General features: G+C 34.9%; 1 protein-coding gene and 1 long non-coding RNA gene across 3 annotated transcripts in view; one reads left to right on the plus strand and one right to left on the minus strand.

The window, feature by feature from the left end:
• Positions 1-21,787, minus strand: part of PPP1R3A (protein phosphatase 1 regulatory subunit 3A) — a 38,062-nt gene that overhangs the window by 7,099 nt on the left and 9,176 nt on the right. The window lies entirely within an intron of this gene.
• LOC139082885 (uncharacterized) lies at positions 8,210-20,046 on the plus strand. Of its 2 annotated transcripts, XR_011539224.1 has the most exons (4): positions 8,213-8,347; positions 9,158-9,232; positions 11,048-11,139; positions 19,008-20,046. It is a non-coding gene; the product is annotated as an uncharacterized lncRNA (long non-coding RNA). The 2 variants fall into 2 exon arrangements; XR_011539225.1 differs by lacking the exon at positions 9,158-9,232 and having other exon boundaries at positions 8,210-8,347.

The raw sequence follows: 21,787 nt of genomic DNA on the forward strand, positions 1-21,787 counted from the left end.
AACTGTGTATTACTATATTAGTGTCTTACAAAAATATGCAAATACACAAATATGGTGGTGGGAAATCTCAGATTCAGGGATAAATACAAGAAAGAGAAGTTGAAACAGAGAAAAATTTAAATATTATATTAAATATCTATGAAAAAACTAATAGAAGATGTGTGAGACACCTAGAAGGAAAAGAATAATAAAATTGTATCAAAAAATAATAAAGGCCTAGAAAAATTGAGAAATATACCATGTTCATAGATAGGAAGAAGGTATTATGAAAATGTCAATTCTCTCTCAAATTGATCTATAGATGTAATTCAATTCTAATCAAAATTCCAAAGAAGTTTTTCGCAAAATTTGAAAGTATGACTCTAAAGAGAAGAATAAAGGGCTAAAGATAGCTGGAATATTTCTGAGAAAGCTGGAATATTTCTGAGAAATGGCAGAGAAGGGAGAAACTGCTCCATCTGATTTCAAGAGTTCTTATGAAGATTGAGTTATTAATACTGTTATATTGGTATAAAGACAGACAAACTGGCTGATGAAAAAGGATTGAGAGCTCAGTAACAGATCCACACATATTTAGAACTTAGGTACATGACAAATGTAGCATATCAGACAGCAGGGAAATAAGAGACTTTTCAGCAAGTGGAGATAAGGAAAATGGCTAATACCTTTATGGGGAAAGACGAAATTGGCACAACGTATAGTCAAAAGTCACCTTTAGATGGATTAAGATATTAAATGTCAAAAACCTTCAAAATCTTAGCAGAAAACATGTGAACATCTTTCATACCTAAGAATAGGAAATATTTTCCTAAATAAGAAAAAATCTAGTGACTATTAAAAAAAATTAAAACTTTTTTTCATTAAAAGACATCTTTATAATGTAAAAATATAAGTTACAAACTAAGAGAAGACGTTTGCATTACAAAAAATCAACACAAATAAGTATCAAGAATATATTACAAAACTCCTACAAATCAATAAGAAAGCACAAACGTATTAATAGAATTGGGGGAGAAGGGCAGATATTTCACAGAAGAGAAAATACGTGTAGCTGATAAACACATAAAGGGATGGCAGCACTATTTGAGAACAGAGAAATGCAAATCAAAACCACAAGGAGATACTATTTTATACCTAATTAATTGATAAACATTGCTATTGACTGCATAAACTTGAGCCGACCCAAATGCCCACCAACAGGAGAGTAGATAGATAGCTATGGCATATCACAACAAGGAATATTACATAGCACTCAAAATTAATAAACCACAGAGATATACAACAATATGGATAAATCTTAGCAACGTAATATTAAATGAATAGTCCCAAAACCTTACATCAGAAGATGTTCTTTTTTATGAGGCTAAAAACTACCAGAATAATTTAAATATATATGTGATGGAACAGAGAGAATAAAATAAAAAGTTATATGAGAAAGAAAGCTTGATTTTCAAGATTATAGTTACATCAAGTGGTGCAAGTTAGAGGAACAGAATGGGGCAGGAAATAGAAGTTTGTTACTGTTTTCAGTGGTAGTTTTGCAGGTGTTTATTACATTATTGAAAATATCTAAGTAGTTGAATTTTAGTTTCAGATAATTTATTAAGACAAATGGGTAGCTCTCTGGCCTAGATTAGAGGATGTCTATAGATAAAATCCCACTCTGGAGTTCAAAGTTTTTGTCATATGATCAATTACATAAAAAGTGAATAATTATAACCGCTTTAGAAAATCTGAGGAAAAAAGACTAAAAACGATAGTTGATGATGTATATAAATGAAATGTATTATGGAATGCTTCTAGTCTCTCCTTTATGTTTCCTGAGTCCTTTTTAAGTAGAGGAGTGTCTTATTTATCTGTATTCCCAGTGGCTGACAGTGCCTGACACACAGCAGTGACATCGTAAATGCTGCTGAGCACATGTGCAGCATCCTTTCTGCTCTTCCTTTCTCGCAACCTCTTGTCAACATTAGCATAACATTGTTCTTCTCTTCTTTCCTCACAAAAATTTAATTTCAGAAAAGGTTCTAATAAATTAAAACAAGCATAGTTTTCTATGTCTTATAATGCTTAAAGTATCACCCCTTCCAAAGTTCAGGAATGCTTTTGATTACGGATTCTAATAATTAAATAAAGTTTAAAAATCTTCTAATATAAATTTAAAAATTAAAAAGAAAGGTACTTATTTTGATCATTTCCAGTGCACTTTAAATTATATAATATAGTCATTTGTATTATTTAATCATAAGAAGGGTCATTTACTCTTCTAATAGATATTTTGAACACCCACTATGTGCCACAAATTATAATAAGCCCTGGGACATCCACGTTGAATAATCTATAGCTTCTTACCTCAAGGAAGCTATAATGTAATGATGGAAATAGACATATCAACAGGCAATTATTATAACAATTGATACATATTATAGTAAATAATGGGATATGATAGATATTCTCTTAGAGAAAAATGAGAGGACAGAAATGAGGAGAGCACTCCATTAGGAGAATCAGGGAATTTTTCACAAAGGAAGTAACATTGTGAGTTAGGTTTTACGGAAAGTAGACATTTCCCAATTAGAGAAGAATGGTAAGGTCATTTCAAGTTGAGAGAATGATAAGTGAACAAAGTTTTAAGGTTAAGAAAGCACAGAAGAAAGAGACATCCTGAAACAGTGAGGTGCTCAGAGACCATGGACTGTGTTTTGGGGAAAGAATGCCAAGGAAGAGAACTGGGGTTGGTTTGAGCCAGATTTAAAGGGCTTAGCAGGCCGGACAAAGCAGGGCTGAATTCTTTATACACTTTTTAACTAACGTGGTTGACGGATGGGACAGTTAAATGGGAGAGAGACGTGGTCAGATTTACATTTAGGGACCAATATGTGGACATACAATTAGGAACCACTCTTAGGAAAGCCTGGATGGGATGAGCTACAATGGCAGGAAGACCAGTCCTGAGGCTCCTGCAATAATTCAGGCACAAAATGATGAGTGTTAAAGGTGACGGCAATGAGAAAAGAGAAGAGGAATCAAATGTGAGTCATAATTTTTGAGGTAGCATCAACATGATTTGTTGATCAAGTCCCTGTACATAGATTTTTAAAATGACTTCTCTGCCTGAGCTTGGTTGCCTTCATGAGATTTGGAAATCTATTATTGCCCCTTCCAAGATCTAAGCAAGGGAGAGTTAAGTATGGTGGTTAACTGGGACTTCTGCATGACAAGTCAGTAAGGTCCTGAATTAGTCTTCAGGCTGGTTTCTCATGTCTTCTGGGCTGGCTGATGTGCTTCTGAGGTGTCCATGTAGACACTGCTTTCAGGCTTCTTCTCTAGTCTCTGGTACACTTGCCTGCACAGTGGACCAGCAAGGTATGCCTAGGCTCCTGGCTTTTATTCTAGTCCTTCAGTGAGGAAAAGTAAGATACTTTCCATCCATCCTCTGTTCACTTGGGTCTATAACTTTATAAGTAGTGCTTAGCTAACCTATGAACAGTAGCCAATCTGTCTTGCTAGATTTGGGCATTCTACCTAGAAGAATTTCTAACAAACTAGAAATCAAGCTGATAAAGGAACTTTAAGCATCTCAGTTGTTCAGAAGCCCTGCTAACCTTGCCCCTCCCTTCTCCCATGAATACCATAGCTCTCAAACATAACAACAGTTCCCAAAATTGTTTTTCATATCAGAAACACCAGGCCCTGTTTCTGTGTGTTCTAAATTAATAGAACTGCACATGGAGGTGGGGAGAGGGAATGGAGAAGGATGGTACTGGAAATCTCCTAAGATGATTTTGACGTGAGGCCAGATTTGCAGACTTCTGATGTAGATAACAATGCATCTCAGAGCATAAGCCCATTGGATTTAGCTATCCAGGCTGCCCCTTCCCTAGGCAGTTGGGAGAGTCATTCCTTAGCTTTAGTTGGACCTCCTGGGCCAGAACCCAGTTTTCCTACTTCTTACTATCTTTATATAAGTGTGTAGCATGTTTTACTACTATCTAGCCAAAACTTACCAGTAGAGAGAAATAAAGGATGACGCAGATATTTCTAGTTTGAGAATTTAAAAGGATGGAACCGCCATCATTTGAGATGGAGAATTCAGGAGGAGAAACAAGGGTGCAGGAAGGAGGGTGAGTTCCATTGAAGGAAATGTATTAGGATTGGAAGGTCCCTGGGATATGGGCTTTTGACCAAATGAGAAGTGAAAATTAGTGCTTGTTGAATGAAAAATGTCCAGAGTTTGATGTGTTTCTTTTATCTCTTGTGATATCATTGCACAAAGTCTTCCACCATCTTTACAATTTGAGTATATGAATTTACCCCCAATTCAAAGAAATAGGACATAACATTGAAATTTTATATGATGACCTGGAGTAGATATTAAATAAATATATGTTGCATATAGGAAGAAGTGAATGGTTTCCAGCTGATAGTGATCCTCATGAAATTAATAGTAATTTTAAATACATAGCAATCAGTATTCATTCATTCAATCAATCATCATTTAACAAATATTTATTGTGTCCACAAATTTCTAAATATTGTATTAGATCACGACAATAAACAAGACAGAATCCCCACACTCTCAAAGTATCACAAGCCAGTGGGGAAGGCAGACGGTTAAGTAAAGCAACACCCTACAGTATAATAAATGTGTGTTCAGTGACGTGCAGGGTGGGTTGGAAAGGCTTCCAGGAGGACATGACTTCTAAGTTGAAACCTAACAAGAAGTGACATTCGTTAACAGTGTCTTTCAAAATGTGGTTCGCAGCCCTGCTATGTGAAAACCATCTGGTACTTGTTACAAATGCTGCTTCAGGAGCCCAGAACCCGATCCACTGAATCAGCGTCTCTGGAATGGGGAGTGGCTATCTGCATTTTTGACCAGAACCTCAGAGATATCTATGTGCACTAGTGTTTGAAACACTCTGGTCTAACTATACATATAAAAGGGAAACAGGGAGACTCCAGTCTCTAGGATTCCAGGAAAATGGTGTAGAAAGTGCCTCTTTATGCCTCAGACTTTTTAGCAAGTCAGAGCCTACTGTGTAAGGAGACCTGCAGCTCTATGCACAAAAGAAAATAATTGTTTATGTGTCACATATATACCTAAAAAAAGAAGAAATACGTTGAAGACTAGACCAGTCTATGTGCCTTAGAGAATAAAATGATGAAACATTGATGAGGCAGGAAGTGAAAGGCGTTTGTAACATATCTAATAAATTAATTAGCAAACAATAACTTGTGTTTCTGAGTCAGCTGGTAACCACTCAAAAGTTGAGTCCTACCTAGTCTCTACCTCTGAGCCTCACATAAATTAAGGAAAGTTTATTTTACTTTTTATGTCAAATTTCTCTCATTCATAGGATCTCAGATCTGTAAGGGACCTCATATGTGGATAGTCCCATCCCCCCATATTATAGAGAGAGAAACTAAAGCCTAGTTAAACGACGTGGCAGAAGTCACACAAGCTAACTAGTAGCCAAGCTAGAACTAGATTCAAGCCTCTTGGTCACCATGTCAGTGTCGTTACGTAGGGAGTCAAGCCGTAGCAGAAAAGAGCAGAAAGACTTGGATGCAAATCTTAGTCTTTTCTGTTATTTACCAAGTACTAAGCCACGTGACCTCAGACAAGATACTTAACTTCTCTATATCTCATTTTTTCCAAAATATGCCTACTTCTTACACAGGGCAATTATTTAGCACAGTTCTTAATACATGGAAGCATTTAATAAATATTATTATTATCACTACTGCTTTTATCATTATTATTAGTGACGTGGTAAATACCACACTGATCATTAGTTCTACACTACCACAGGACCCGATTCCCACACTTCTCTTTCTACTTGAAATTATCTACATTTTTTAAAGTTTAATCCATTGTCTCATATCTTTAATTCACAAGTTAGTTTTAAGAGTAAAATTTGCAACGCATGATAAGATACTTCCTTAGTCTTTTTTAATGTGCCCTTTTTTAATATCACCCTCCAAAGAAAAATCACTAGATCTTCAGTGAAAGTAACCTTTTATTTAAAAGTGTGCACTCCAAATACAGCGTGCACGAGAATGCTAATTCACACTTTCTGTTATTACCCAATTGATTTATTCAGTGTCAGGACATAGGCACCATGCTAATATTACTGCAGTTTCTGGGTATGCGGCACTTCTGCTTTTGGAATTACGGCTAATTTTAACACTGTCAAAATGCAGTAGTTCTAGTGCAAGTAATAATATAGTTTTTCCTAAGGTCCTATAATGCCATTGTGCTAAAAGCCCATATGTCTCTTATAATATGAGGGAAACCTCTCAGAGACCTGTTCCCCACAATCTAAGTCTGATGTGATGGAATTACCCAACCAGTCAGGGTAAATGTCAGGATTAGGCTGGAGACAGCAAAAGTGTAACTCCATTCCAAGTGGAATCAAAATGCTGGCATAAAAAAGGATCCTTTCCAAAGTGAGTCATGAATGTTGTATTTGTGTCTCCTTAACACTCTGTGTGAAAGTACTCAGCACTGCCTAAAGAGAACCAGACGTGGAATTCTTGGCCATCACCTCTCCCCCTACGATAAACAGCTAAAGAGTAAATGTTGAACTCCTCAAGAAGTTCGGGCCTGTCCTCTTTGTTCAAAGCTTGTGGTCTCATTCTATTTCCTCCACCTCCTCCTCTAAAGAAAGAAAGGAAAATAAATGAATGGAGAGCTTTTAAATTAGGAATAACTTGCACTTCATTTGAGAATTTTTTTAAAAGACACTTAGGAAGAGTATATTAGCACCAGCACTGATAAGTGGTTATTTACCGAAATACTGAAAAAATTTTCCTAAGGTAAATAATTACATATTGTGTACTATTTATTTTCATAAATTTTATGGTGATGTTTCTCTAAAAAACTACTTTCTAGTATTCTGACATTTTATAGTCATTTATAAATTGGAAGAAGGAGGAAAGCAGAAACTTGTACTTAAGGAGAGGTGAAGTTCGTAACACACTAACCCACTACTAGGACGTCCTATCTTTTCCTTTGGTGTTACAACACTGGTAGTCTAAGGATCCGAAATAGAACCGAAGATAGAAGAGACATATTTAATCAAAAGATAGACAATTAGAGAGAGAATGTCTAATTACGAACAGAAATGTCTAAAGAACAAAATTTTAAGACATGCTGCAGAAGGAATTTAGGACGGATAGATGAATTAAATTCAGTTCCTTGATAATCATGGCAGAAAGGAAAACAAAATGAAGACAGTTCTGCATTATTAACAGGGATTGCAAGAAGCAAGAAATAATCTCAGAAGGAAAAATCAAACATTTTTAAATGGCTTTATATTTCCCTTAAATTCTGACTCTGGAGACTAATAACTAACATTGTAAGGAACATGGTTTTTGTGGGCATCACATTCCTTATCTTCGAAGTGGAAGCTCTGGATTAGATTAGGGATAGCTAACACAGTACCCTTGTCCTGGCCTTCCTCTCTGGCACCCACGGAAGCACTGATGACAGATCAAGAGAGTTCCTTGCTGAGACCAGATTGAGCCTGGTGGCACTTCTCTACATAGCCAGGCAGCCACTACCTGTTAACTCCTTTATTGCTCAAAATGGAACCAATTTTCTCTTCTCAGTTTTAGACTTCCTTATTTATATAACTGATAGGAATAGTCTATGAATACAATTTTGAAATGTTTAATTTGGAAATTCCTTAATTTTTTTTGCAAAAGAAATGTAAATGCTAGTAGGATCAACAGAAATAAGAACTTAACATTTCAATACAGTGAAAGATAAATTCTTAATTCAATCTTACAGTCAGCATTATTAGTTCAAATTGAGAGAAATCCTACTTGCATATTTTGTAAGCTAGTCTTACATTATTTGTAATATAGATTACAGAAGGATGTATTTCCACATTATTTTACTTATGTCCAGGTAATACTTTTCAAATAGTGGAACATTACCAATATCTACAACTAACTAGGATAAACGAATGTATCGGATAAGACATACTATACAAGCTAATTCATTGCTTTTAAAATGTAATCATAAACCATGGCAAACCACAAGCCCTTTGAATAAACTCAAGCAAAAGTCTCAAGCATTCGGGTAACTAAGAACATACCACGACCTTAGCAATAGATGGTTTTATTGAGTCATTTTCCTGTTTTCCATACAACTGAATTACTACGTTCTGAAAAATTTTCTCTATTTCTATTTCTAAATTAGAGTGTTGCCCGTTGCCTCAGTGCTTGATCTTGAAAATGTACTGAAAACAATGCTTCTGTGCCTTCTTGAGGCAGGAAATTTCAGTAGCAGAGAAGGAAGCAACTGAAAAACACAGCCTTGTTGAAGAATCCTTTGGTAAGTTACTTTTCCAAAGTTTTTTCATTTCCTAACTCTTTATTTCCTACCAAGGATTGCTCATTCACATCTACTTGGTCATGTCAAAGTGGTGGCACTATTTTTTTTCGCTCATCCCATCCCACAGGAATCAGGGAGGAAAAGACTATTTAGGTTTAATTCTGTGATTGAATCTGGGCGCCGTGTGCAATTTTATAGAGATGTGTACTTTCTAAAGGGGCACTAAATTGTGAGGATCTAGTGCATGATTAAGTAGAATCTTGGAGACCCAAGTGTAAACCAAAAAGAAATTGTAGGTTACTTTGGGAGACATAATTACAAGCAGAATCCATGAACTCTAAGTAGAAGACTTATAGGTAAACCTGGCCCAAGAGAATTCTCTGCCACAGCCTGCCAATTACATTCTATCAAGAGAGAAATGTAAATGTTTTTAAGTTACGGATACTGGAAAAACTAAAGAATATATATCAGAGAGATATCAGGAAAAGATTTCTTCAACTTATCGACCTGAAGTCCTTATTTTACGTGAGTTCTTAAAGGAAGTAATTGTCACCTGTGGGGCAGGTGGGTGAGAAGAAAGTAGCGATTGTCCAGCTGAGAGTCTTGCTACCTCAAAAGTCTGACATTCATTCTCATTCTTCACAATTCCTCTGTAAAGGGATTGCTAAGAGCCTTATATTGCCTCCATCTTTCAAACATTATCAGAGTATTGTTATGTCTATTTTTTTCTAAGGATAGTAGCTTTCAGGCATTACTTTCTTCATAATAATATTGATTTGTCTGTGGTTGTGTAAAATTTCATTATCACAGAGTCATGACTACTGAGCCAGCTTACTGAAGTTAAAGAAATCTTGATGAAACATGTTTTCTCTCTGGAATCTACATGTAAGTGTCACCTAAGTGATTTGGTTTGTTAAATACTAAGCTTTGACATCCAAGTTCTACAGCATTTTTGTTACAGATCGTTTTGAAAACTCTCCTTGAAAAGTAATTTAAAATGTAAAATCAGGGGCCACCCCAGTGGCATAGTGGTTAGGTAAATTCATGGGCTCCACTTCAGCGGTCTGGAGTTCGTGGATTCAGATCCCTGGCACAGACTTACTCACTGTTCATCAAGCCACGCTGTAGTAGCATCCTACATACAAAAACATTGAGGAAGAGTGGTACAGATGTTAGCACAGTGGCAATCTTCCTCAACCAAAAAGAGGAAGACTGGCAGCAGATGTTGGCTCAGGGCCAATCTTCCTCACACAAAAAAATTAAATAAATAAAATGTAAATTGATATTCCCAGTATGTGTTTAGAAGGGTTATGTTTGAAAGGGTTAGGAGAGGGAGCAAATAAAAAGGGATATGAGACTTCCAGACTTTGAAATCAAATCGTTCACAAGCGACACCTCTCAGAAGAATTATCTGTTGCCCAACTGAGGGTGGCAGGTGTGAGGCCAGAGCACCAACCTGCAGCCACTCCCCTGAGCAGCCGTGTCCTCTATTGCTCCTCAAGACACTGATGTTTGCATGTGGTTCATTTTGTAATTTCTTAAGGGGAACAAAGTGCCAAGCTTCAACTTTTTACTCAGCTTTTGTCCCATTCCTGTCTCTTGACAAAGAATTTCAAGCCTATATCAATACTCTTCCTTTCATTTGGAGAGTACAACAGATGAAATGGTTTATAATTCAATAAAAATACTGGAAGAGCAATTCATCAGTATTTCGTTTAGGAGGTCGCAGGTTTTATGTTTGTAAAAAATCACTAGATATCTTAAATATTATAATTGGGACCAACGAAAGTCAAGACATGCCAATGCAAGTTAGAAATGTTAAGATACTCAGTGTCTTCCTGTGACTACTTTTAAGTAAATGTTAAATTTAAAAGTTATAGAGTCATTTTTTCGGATCCTGGGACTATTTCTTTATTGCCGTGCAATTAATATATGTCTAACATTTCCTCTGTATTTTTTATTTTTTTATACTATCAGCCACTGCTTTTTAGTTTTATTAAGTGTTTAGTAACCTCTATGATATGAAATCTGTTAGAATTAATTTCCATTTTCAAGCAATTCAGTTTCACAAACATATTTTCAAACTAGCTCTTCTACTTATGCTAATCACAGCATAAATTGGTATATCAGGGAAAAGAGAAATATGGTAAATTGGGTTGGATGGTTTGTGTTAAAATCCAAATAAGAACCCTAATTATCAAACTGGGTTTGTATTTAACTGCATTTGAAAAGTTTTCTAGGCAGGCTCAGTAAGTCTTAAAGCATTATTTCTTAATTTAATGCTTTTGTGAACTTACGTCACACATTAAAATCATCTTAATGCACCTTTTTGTCAATTCTTCACAATAGTATTACAAAAGGAAGAGAGGAGAGGGATGCATTTTAAAAAGCAAATGAAAAAGAACTCAATGGAAACCTATTAGGCTACCTGTTGATGAGCATGTAAGAGAGTCATTAATATGCGGATCATTGACATGATAGGCCATAATGACTCCTCCAGGGACGTTTCAGTCTATTGTGTCAGACACTAGTTAGGGATTCATTAATGTGAAGACTCGTGACTTCTTAATATGCAAATCATTAATGCAATGCACTGAGGCATACCTCACAAATGTCCACATTTTGTGTTACATATTTTCTTTGCCAACCCTTCACCCACATCTTTGTGAACTATTTTCTTTCTTCCATCTTCTGTTGCAGATTTCTTCACAAAAGATTCTATATTCGTGTGGAATCTACCACTTTACATTTGAAGACCGCCTCCCCTTCAGCCTGTGTTTCTTTGATTTAAGGTACGTTTACATATGCAAACAACTTGAACACTTTGACTAAATCACTCAAAATTCAGCACAAAAATCTGATTTGATATTTTCCTCCAATGTCAAATTAGCCAAAGGCAGAGCAACATGAACAAAGTACTTGTTTTTAAAATTAAAACTCTGAAACATGAATAGTATAACCAGCAGTTGAATAATTTGGACTGAAGGTGGGTGGGAAAGAGTAGTGGAGCAGAGAAAAGAAAAGGAGAGCAGAGAAAGACCCAAGAGAGAGAACATTGGAAGAAAAATAGTGCAGTTAAACCAACTAAGAAGAGCAAGTATTCGTATCAACGTAACACGTTAAATGAGGAAATGGATTTAAATGACTCAGTGTCTGGCATACAGCAAGTAATCAATAACTATTCGCTAATATTATTATGTCAGCATTTTGCACTTATACAAAAAGATGAAGTTAATACCCACATTCCCTATTGAAACAATATGAAGACGTTATAGAGTGAAAGTGCTTCAATGTTTGAATTAACATACTAAGAAGAAGGGGATCAAACTTATATTCCTTATTCCTGCAGCAGAATCAGCTACAGAATTCATGGAAAGGTACTCTAGTATCTCTTGAAGCTTTTTCCACATACCATGTATGGGAAATAGGTTATAATATAACTTTTCATCTGGGACTTTACCTGCTACCTTTATTCATTTTCTTGCCACTTTATTACTCTAGTCTCATCTAAAATACAATACAATCTTTCACAAGTATTTTTATACTAAATTTCAGGAAAAACAGACCCTTAGTTCTAAACTTATAAACTCCATAACTCTAAACTCTGTATGGGTATACCAAAGTGTTTATCTACTTATCATAAAATACCTATGTCCCCATGCAAACTCAGTATTATAATTTTCTAAGTTAACAGCTTTATTAAAGTGTAATTTACATAAACAAAATCCGTTTGTTTTAAGTATTCAATTCAATGACTTTTAGTATATTTAGTGTATTGATAGAGTTGTGCAACCATCACCAAAATCTGATTTTAGAACACTTCCAGCACCCCAAAAAGAAATCTCATGCCCATTAGAGTCGCAACTTATTCCCACCCCGAGTCCTAGACACCTGCTAATCTTTCTGTCTCTATTTATTTGCCTCTTCTGGACATTTCATATACCTGTACAGGGAATCATGCAATATGTGCTCTTTTGCGTCTGGCTTCTTTCACCGAGCGTAATGTTTTTCAGGTTAATCAATGTTGTACCATGTATCAGTACTTCCTTTTTATTGTTGAATAGTATTCCATTGTATAGACACACCACACTTTGTTTATCCGTTCACCAGTTGATGCACCTTTGAGTTGTTTCCACCTTTTGGGTCTTGTGGATAGTGCTGCCATTAATATTTACATGCGAGTATTCGTGTGGATGTATGTTTTTTTTCCCTTGGACAGATACCTAGAAGTGAAATTGCTGGGTTTATGGTAATTCTATAATTTCAATTTCTCCACATCCTCGTCAACACCTGTTATTATCTGTCTTATTGATTATGGTCATTTTAGTGGGTGTGAAATGACACTTCTCTGTAGTTTTGATTTGTATTTTTCTAGTGACTAATGATGTTGAATACTTTTTTATGTGTTTATTGGTCATTAATCCATCTTCTTTGGAGAAATGTCTACTCAAATCTTTTTCCCATTTTTAAATTGGGATATTTGTCGTTTTATTATTGAGTTGTAAGAGTTCTTCTGGATATGTCACTTATCAGATATATGATTTGTAAATATTTTCTGCTATTCTGTTGGTTGTCTTTTCAATTTCTTGATTGTGTCTTTTGAAGTGCAAAAGTTTTTAATTTGGATGATGTCTAAGTAATAAAATTTTTAAGTTAGCTTTAAGGTCTTTGCTACCTTAAATAGATCTACAAAGATTTATTTGATTAAAATTCTTTAAATAGGAGGCAATATTATTATTAGCATAAATAATCTTTATTAACATAATTATCACACACAGCTAATTACACTTCACATTCATGCTCATGTTAATTTCAATACTAAATGATAGAAAACATCCACCAGTTATTGGTCCTAACCCAGGTTCTAGACTGGAGCAGATGTAAGTGGATTCAGAGATGATGCAAATGAACATATAGATTCAAGAAAAGAAGTCGAACTGATTCTAGAAGGTTATAGTACAAGCACCATCTTATTTTCTCTGGAGCCTACCACTGAAAGCGATGGAGTAGGCAGGGAAGAGCTCATCGGTGCCAAGATGGCTTTCCCGGTTGAAGGCTTTTGGATCCCTGATTAAATAGAACAAAGTTCATTACCAGGAAATCCTAATAAGGTGAAGTGAGAAGAGCTCACTAAAATAGACTTTGGTTGGAGATTAGTACAAGAGCAAACAGTACTGGGGAAGGATAAGTTGAGAACCAGATGGAAACCAAAGGCAAGGAGCAGGTGACTAAAGTTGGACCACAGACTAGTCAGGGACAAGAGCCGAATTCTGCTGAGATGCAGTTGCATTCTTACAGAGGGGGACCTCTGCCACACTTTTAACAAGGCAACACAAGACTACAGTCAACACTCTGAAGAACACTGCTATCAAGTGGGCTTAAAAGAACTCAGTCCTTCTACTGGACACCATGCTAATTCAGAACAATGTTGGACAAAATTCAATGTATATTTATTCAACAAATATTTAATATGTGCTAGGCATCATGCTAGAAGTTAAACCATGAGCACAAGCCAAGATTAAACAAACTCTGCCTTCATAAGGTTTACAGTCTAAAGAAGGATAAATGCAAACCAGAAGTTTAAAATCACAGTTGTACTTTCATGATTGGGGAAGCATGGAGTCCTACAGAAGAAAATAAGAAAGCTAGCCCAAACTCAGGGAAGGAAGGTGGCCAGGGAAGGCAATAGCAACAGCATATACACATGAGCTTGTAAAGAGAGATCAGACTAGAGGAAGGTCAGATCCTGCAATAAGATTTAAAGATTGTATTGAAAAGTTTGATCTTCTGAATCATAAAATAAATATTTTTTAAAGGGAAAAATAAATACTTTCTAAAAAGTTTACTCCATTCTAAATGGAAATTAACTTTACCATGCTGTTTAGTTGTGCTCATTTCCTCTTCCCCAAGTCATCACAGGGGCAAAAGATCTTTAAAAAAATGCCTTATTCATAAAGCTCATCTTTTGTATCTCACTGTCCACACAGTCCTTAATGTTGCTACTGTTGCTAAAAATCTCTCATCCTGTATTTGTAAAAGTGTTATTTCATTTAGATTTAATAATTTTCCTCTGTTTAAATAGTATTATTCTTTTGTAGATACTGAAACTAAATGATTTTCAATTTAAAAAAATTATAGCTCAGAACACCTATGTTTATGCCGGTCCTTCTCAGCCCTTGTACACATCAGAATCACCTGGGGAGCTTTTTAAAAAATACCTAAGCCTGGAGCCCAGCCCAGAGTGATTAAATTGGAGTCTTTGTATTGGGATCTGGATATAGGTGTCTTATTTTTCCCTTTCCTATGTGCAGCCCACTTTGAGAAACCCTGGTTACAGTACTGTTCTACACTAGCTTTTCCTGCATGAAGGTATGGTTAGTGTGAAACTAGGTCCTTCAATAAAAACACTCTATTAAGATTTTCCTTGAGGGAGAGGAGGAGAGGGTATACCTTATCAAACAGCCTAGTTTTAATATAACTTTTATGTGGATTGTACTTCTGCTTTGTTCGTTCTATACAGCAATTAATTTTCATTCATCAAGGGTATTACCTATCCATACTTCAGTGAATTAAAATTTTTTTTAACCAAAAGGCAACCTAGATGCCATTTAGGATAAGAGACATTCATCATTTCTAAGTTAACAACTGTATTGCTCATTATAAAATTGATGGTGTTTGTGAAGATTTAGACCTGGGCTAGTAAAATATTTTCCAGTTGTACTATGTGGCAAATTGCCCAACAATTATTGTAAATGCAAGCACCATAAAGTGTGTTGTCAAGGACACTAGTAGGTTAGATCCCATAAAAGAAATAGAGTCCTGAGGTGAACATAATGGAGATGAGGTGACAGTTATTGAAAAAGGCAGAATGTGCAATTTACTGGTTTAAACATAAGTTTGTGAATAATGCTGATAGTTTAATGTGTTTGGAGTTTATCCTATGGAAGAGAATGTTTCATATAAAAATACCGTAACCACATGTATTCTGGTCTTCTTTTTTCCTGATTTGATAATAAGTGAAGGCACTTGCAAGATTACATTTGCTGTCTTTCAGAATCATCATTTTCCAATGGTTTGCTTAATTTATATGTATATAATGTTGATTTTATGAAAAATGTTTTATTCTTACAAGTACCAATTAGACTTATCCAATAGTACAACACTAATATTCTACATTCAAGGTAATCAAAACATTTTGCAAATAAAAATGATAGATACAATTGTGTCATGCTTTTTAAGATAACTCAAATGCAGAGTTTCTTCTTTGATTAGATTAACTATAGCCCGGCTACACCTTCACTAAAACAAAATTGTACATGTGTCCTTCAGTGCAAAAGGTAGACCTAAAAGATAGGATATGGGGATCTGGGTAGCCAGAAAGCAGCCAGAGAAAGGAGACAGGGACCCTAAAAGAGTTTGGTGTCAAGGACAAACTGCTGATTACACTCTCTCATCTGTGCTTTTTCTGCACTCCTCCTTTCTCTCAGAGACCTTGTGGGTAGTGACTGGTCTTCTGGGAAATAAGTCCAAGAGGCTATAGGAGATCTGAGCATGAGAGCTCAATGCAAAGAGAAGGGGAAGGGCCTTCACTTGAACTTACTTAGAATATTTGTACTGGTAGCTTCATTCAGCATGGAATTCTCTTCCTCTAGATTTCTTCATGACCGACTCTCTTCAAGTGTCTCACCAATTGTCACCTTCTAAATGAAGTGCAACCTTGACTCCTTGTTCTTCTTATGCTGCTCTGCATTTTATATTCTCAATTGCATTTATCATCTTCTAAATAACTTACTTATTCTTTATGTTTATTACTTATTAGTTTTCCCTCCATTCAAATGCAAGCTACACGAGGACAGGGATTGTCAGTTTTTTGCTGTTGTATCCCCAGTGCTTAAAACAATACCTGGCACATAGTACATGTTCAATAAATATTTGTTCAATGCATGAAGGTCCTTTATTGATTTCTTCCAGTCACTGATTTTTTTTAACTCCCTGTCAGTTCACAAGCTGAAGGGCCTAGTAAGAGCTCTGCTACTGATATTTTAATGATTTTTTTCTTTCATGTCAACCAAGACCCATACCCTCTCAATCTTGAGGTAATTGGTATTATAGAAGAAACCATACTACTGTATGTATCCATCCAGTGTATCCACCCAAGGAGATAAAGATTGAGATGCCTGGACTAATCTTTTTCAGTAAGTTAAAACAAAACCTTAGATTTTGAAGGAAGAATTTGATTAAACTAATTAAAAAAAGAATTTTTCCCTAAGCATGATCAGAGCTGTAAAATGAATCACTGTGAAATAAGTATAGAAATATCTAAATATCTGTGCCTTAATACATATCTGCTTATTTATGTTAAAGATGACCTACAGCAAAATTAAATAATTGTTATTGATCATGAAAAAAGGATAAAACCTGTTTTAAACATCCCAACATATAGAGACAGAAAGTAAAAAGTGGTTATGAACATTTAATCCACAACGCATCTCAAACACAATCCTAAGTATAATGATGTTCATAAACGCCATGAGCAGTTTTTCAGGGCAATGAAGAATCTTTCATATAACATCATTAATGGAAAGCATCTTGTGATAAAAACACTGGGAAATTGTACTCAACATTTACAATTACATCAATATCCTTGCAGTTAGCCACCTGGTTCATACTTTGCTCTCCACTTTAATTTACCCTGCATGCTCTTTCTGGATTAATATAACTAAAATACTACTTTGTCCATGAGCATAGAGACTAAAGTTACTGGCAAGAGTGTACAATTATTTTTCAGCTCTGGTTTCCAAGCTTGACTCCCACAAATCTTTTCATTCCAGGCAGTCTGATTGACTAATAAAACCTCCAATTTGTCTTTTTCACTGCCATTTCCACAAATATTTTTTACTCTATGTAAATGCTCTTCTGCCCCTTCTCTATTTCAAAGTCAAGTTCAATTCCTCTGTAATGCTGTTCCTAATCAGAGCATCCTGCAGTACAATCATTTCTCTAATGCCTGTTGCTCTGTATCTCCTGTGATCTCCTCTGAGTATGTGGCATTCCATTTGGCACACGCTATGTTGATAACTAACTTCTGCTGTATATAAATATTATCCCCTAACCAAATGAACGCTTGAAGATAGAAGCTACCTAGGAGAATTCCACCTAAAATAAGAACTCCACAATTTCTTTATGAATAAAGAGGTACTACGGTTCAGAGCCATAGGGAATTAGAGACCTTATATCACAAACCTTATATCACAAAAATCTTCTATATTTCCTGGACTTGATCAAATAAGCCCTTTTTGCCTAAATTTCTCCTTTGTGAAATGGGACTGGCCTTGCTTATAAAGGTGATATAATGGGAGATAATTTTCTATAACTTAAGAAATAATAATAGATTTAAAACATACATTCTTTAAGTTTATACAAGCTAATTTATTAAAGTAGTAAAATATCAGAATTAGAGTTGTCGATAGGCTATAGTCCATCCATGAGATGAGAGTCCCGCCTGGTTTTATAGCCAAGTTCTAACAAATGTTGCAGATCCTGAGACACAAAATTAGAAGAATGAAAGGGAATTGGTCCAAGATTACCATAAGTGGTCAAGAAATTTTCCAGGAATTGGAGAAATACACACACACGCACACACACACACAATTGACCCTTATAATCACACCAACACAATTTTGAAAAAGGTTTCCAAAAAATTAATTTCCTTAGAGGTTACAATCATCATAGACAAGTATATTCTATCACACTAAAAAATATCCCTCCAGATTACTCAGTCCATGGCTAAGCCCTCCCCAGAAAATGTTCAATTGTCTCCTAAGTAACATTTTCAGTGGGAAACTAGGCACATCGGTATATTGAAAGTTAAAGGGAAAACAACAAATGTAAATGATAAAACTTTAATTTTCAGCTAATTTCATTGAAATACTTCTGAGAAAGTGAAAAATAACTATTTACAAATGCCATGCATGAACTACCTCAATAATATATTTGTATTTTGGGTGGAGACTTTAGGTTTTGTACAATAGTGTTCTTTAGGATATTAGGAAAATTATACTAAAACTCCTAATGAAAACTATGAGACATTAGTTGAGGGTGATGATGTAAGAGTTAATTGATATATCATTATAGATAGGGTATACTATTATTTTTGCCATATAAAAATATAATTATTTACGCTAATTTCCTAAAAATATATATTTGTTTCATCTTATGTCATAAAAAGAAAATAATGTTATTTTTAAAGTTTTAAAAGCACTATAATATGCCTGATGATAACAGTACTATTTCCATTTGAGTTTGTTAATATTTTCACAAAACATTTTACATATATTTTATATTCTGCAAAATCGGCAATTAGCTACAAACTAGAAAATTACCACTGCTTAAATTTTTCAAAGGGAAAAGCTTTCGCCTATAAGGATCAATGCAACTCGACTCGTCTGTTATACAGTTTTAAAACATTTGTATGCAGGAGTATAAGAAGTCTTCATATTCTTCCTGTAACTTTTCTTTAAATCTGAAATATTTTTAAAAATAGTACTCAATAGAGCATAGCTGATTCATCACACTACCTTTTTGTAGGTTTTAAGCTTAAACATTTAGATGCATTGCATTATTCCTCTTTAATTGTCTTTATTTTTGTGGTTTCATGTAGGGGAAGACCAAGACTCCACAATCTCAAGACAGATGACAGTGGTATATAATAGTGTTCAGGTTTAGGTACACAGGAGGAATCTACACAGGTATAGGTACACAGCAGACAGGACAACAGCCACGCTCAGAATCCACAGGTATCGGAATCAGTGAGCGCCACAGGAGCAGCAGCAGCACTAACAGGAGTACTGGCCCTGGCAAGAAGAAAGAATGAATGACTCATTTCTGATCAGTGGACATACAATATCTGCCTTTCTTCTTTTGGCTTTCAGCCTGTTGAATTTTTCTGACTCTAGTACCACTGGTCTGGATCGTGGTACGAAGGCAGTCAAAGGCTACTCAATGACTATTTCTTTTATTTGAGATGCTAAGATTATTTGACATTACTGAAAATTAACATTGTGTTGACTCAATGGATTAGCTCTTTAGAAAACATAGGAAAGAAGAAAAGACAATAATGAGAATATCTTTAGTAGACTATATTAATTTATTTCTCAATTTGATCTTTCATTGATACCTTGGTAACTGAAAGTAATCATCTGAATTTAGACTGTCCATAAATGTTATAAGGGTTAATGTGTTCAATTCCATATTTAATTTTGAGTCAATTTAGATAACAAATATATCTCTTATCACAGAGATAAACTTCTCTTTTATCGGCTGTTTTTATAATATGTAAATACAGCTTTGAATATTCTATTCTATTCTTAATTTTGAAAATAATTTTTATTTTTCTTCAAATGAGCAATCATTACCTCTATGGCCATAGACTATAATCAGGGTGTAGAATTAATAGGAGTTGGCAAAAGAGAAATCAGTCATTATGTGGAAGTTTCTTATTTGCACGATAGGAATGATGACTATGACTTTAAACAAAATAGAGACTAAAGGCAGAGAAATTACCATGGGAGGGAAAAGGTAACTTTGGTTTGGGACATAAGGGAATTAATTTGCCACCTGGATATCCAGATGGAGATGACCAGAAGGCATCTGATTTTTAAAGATTGTGAAAACAATAAAAGCATTCTTCATTAAAACTATAATAAGCATAATTCATTCTTTAATTATTCAGAAGGTACTTTTAGATTTTACCAAGCCTAAGGGTTATCAATGAGAAAACCATTTGCCTTTAATAAGTATTTTTTTCAGAGCTTTTTATATGCAAAGCCCTGTGTTAGTCGCCATGGAGAATATGCTTATACGAATACACTGTTCCTGACCTCAAGGAACTTGCAGTCCAGTTGTGAAGGTGGCCCACAGAGTTTTTTTTAACTGCAGGAAAAGGTCACCATTGTAAACATCCCGCCCAAGCAGATATAGAGGGCCATATGGCAAATTACTCTTCCTTCCAACCATAAAAATATCTCATAAACAGTAAGTCTTTTGCTAAATGTTAATTTCCTTGCCTATAAATAAATTGCATCAGATGCAAACACAGCAAACAGCATCTCTTTCATTTGAGGAAAGTTGTTTTATTTTGTACCCTAGGAATAGCTACTCCAGGGGAAAATGCTGCCAGAAATACTGGTAATTTAAAGGAAGCATAACAAACAATGAAAGGGCAAAAGCAAGTCCCGTAATATGGATAAGTCAACAATAGTTCCTGTGGGACTACATGAGTTTTACGAGATTTGTAAACAAATGTCTTGAATGCTCATATAACTAGCATTGTCTAAAACTTAACTTATTTGGCAAAGTTAGCTTGGAATGAGATATTACTAATATAGAAAATATGAAATACTAGAAAACATATGAACTACCTGAAGAGTATCTTTACTATATATATTACACACACACGAAAGAAACAAGGTTTAAGTGAAAAGCTCACATATACATATGTGTGTGTGTATTTTTTCCACAAAAAAAGTAATGCATCAAGGATAATTTGAATGTAGATGGACAGTATTACTTATACTGCTCCCTATGTTCAATTTACTAAATAAATTATCAACTAGATTGACTGTACCTGTCCTCTGCACATATTCATTGATTATAGCAAATAACTTTTAATTAAAATTGTACACACACACGGAGGATAAAATACAAAATAAATGTAACATATATTCAAATGAATTCTTGTAGGCATTGTATCAACCTTTCTACAAAAGGATACAGTTACAATCAATTTAAATTTCAGCTGGTCTATATTACGTTTGATTTTTACAAATCTATTCAAAATTCCTTTTCAATATATTATGCAATTACATTCTTGAGTTACATTTTATTAAAAAATTAGATATCTAGAAAACAGTGTAACTATTATTCTTAATTATTCATTATTTGTGTAAGAGGGTTTCAAAAATTCTAATACAGCTACCTTTTTATGTAGGATTGAGAAATAAACTGAGTGATCTTCTGAAATGCTTTAAACTTTGTAATTTTGTAAAATAAAGTTTCCTTCCTTGCTCTGACTCCCATGAGAAGTACAGTAATAATAATAATACCTCCAGTGTTCAAAGCTAAAGACAGCAGGATTGGGAGAGCTCCTTAGCTAGTCTGCTATTAGCCTATTGGGCTGCCCCTGATACATCAGTCCTGGCAACACATGGTTCTCACAACTGCGATACCACTCACTCCTTAAGAAAATCCAGTTGGTGATGAGTTTCTTCTCTGACTTTTGCATTAAAATACTACAGACTAGTTTATTAGTTTACTAGTTTGGACCTCAGGGGAAAAGTCTAAAGTTACAGAGGTTATTTGACATGGAAAACAGAAATCAGTCACAGAAACAATATAATTCTGCTTAATCATTAGAATAGAGACTCCCACATTGAATTCAAC

This window comes from Equus przewalskii, chromosome 4 (assembly GCF_037783145.1).
Source record: "Equus przewalskii isolate Varuska chromosome 4, EquPr2, whole genome shotgun sequence".
Taxonomy (NCBI): domain Eukaryota; kingdom Metazoa; phylum Chordata; class Mammalia; order Perissodactyla; family Equidae; genus Equus; species Equus przewalskii.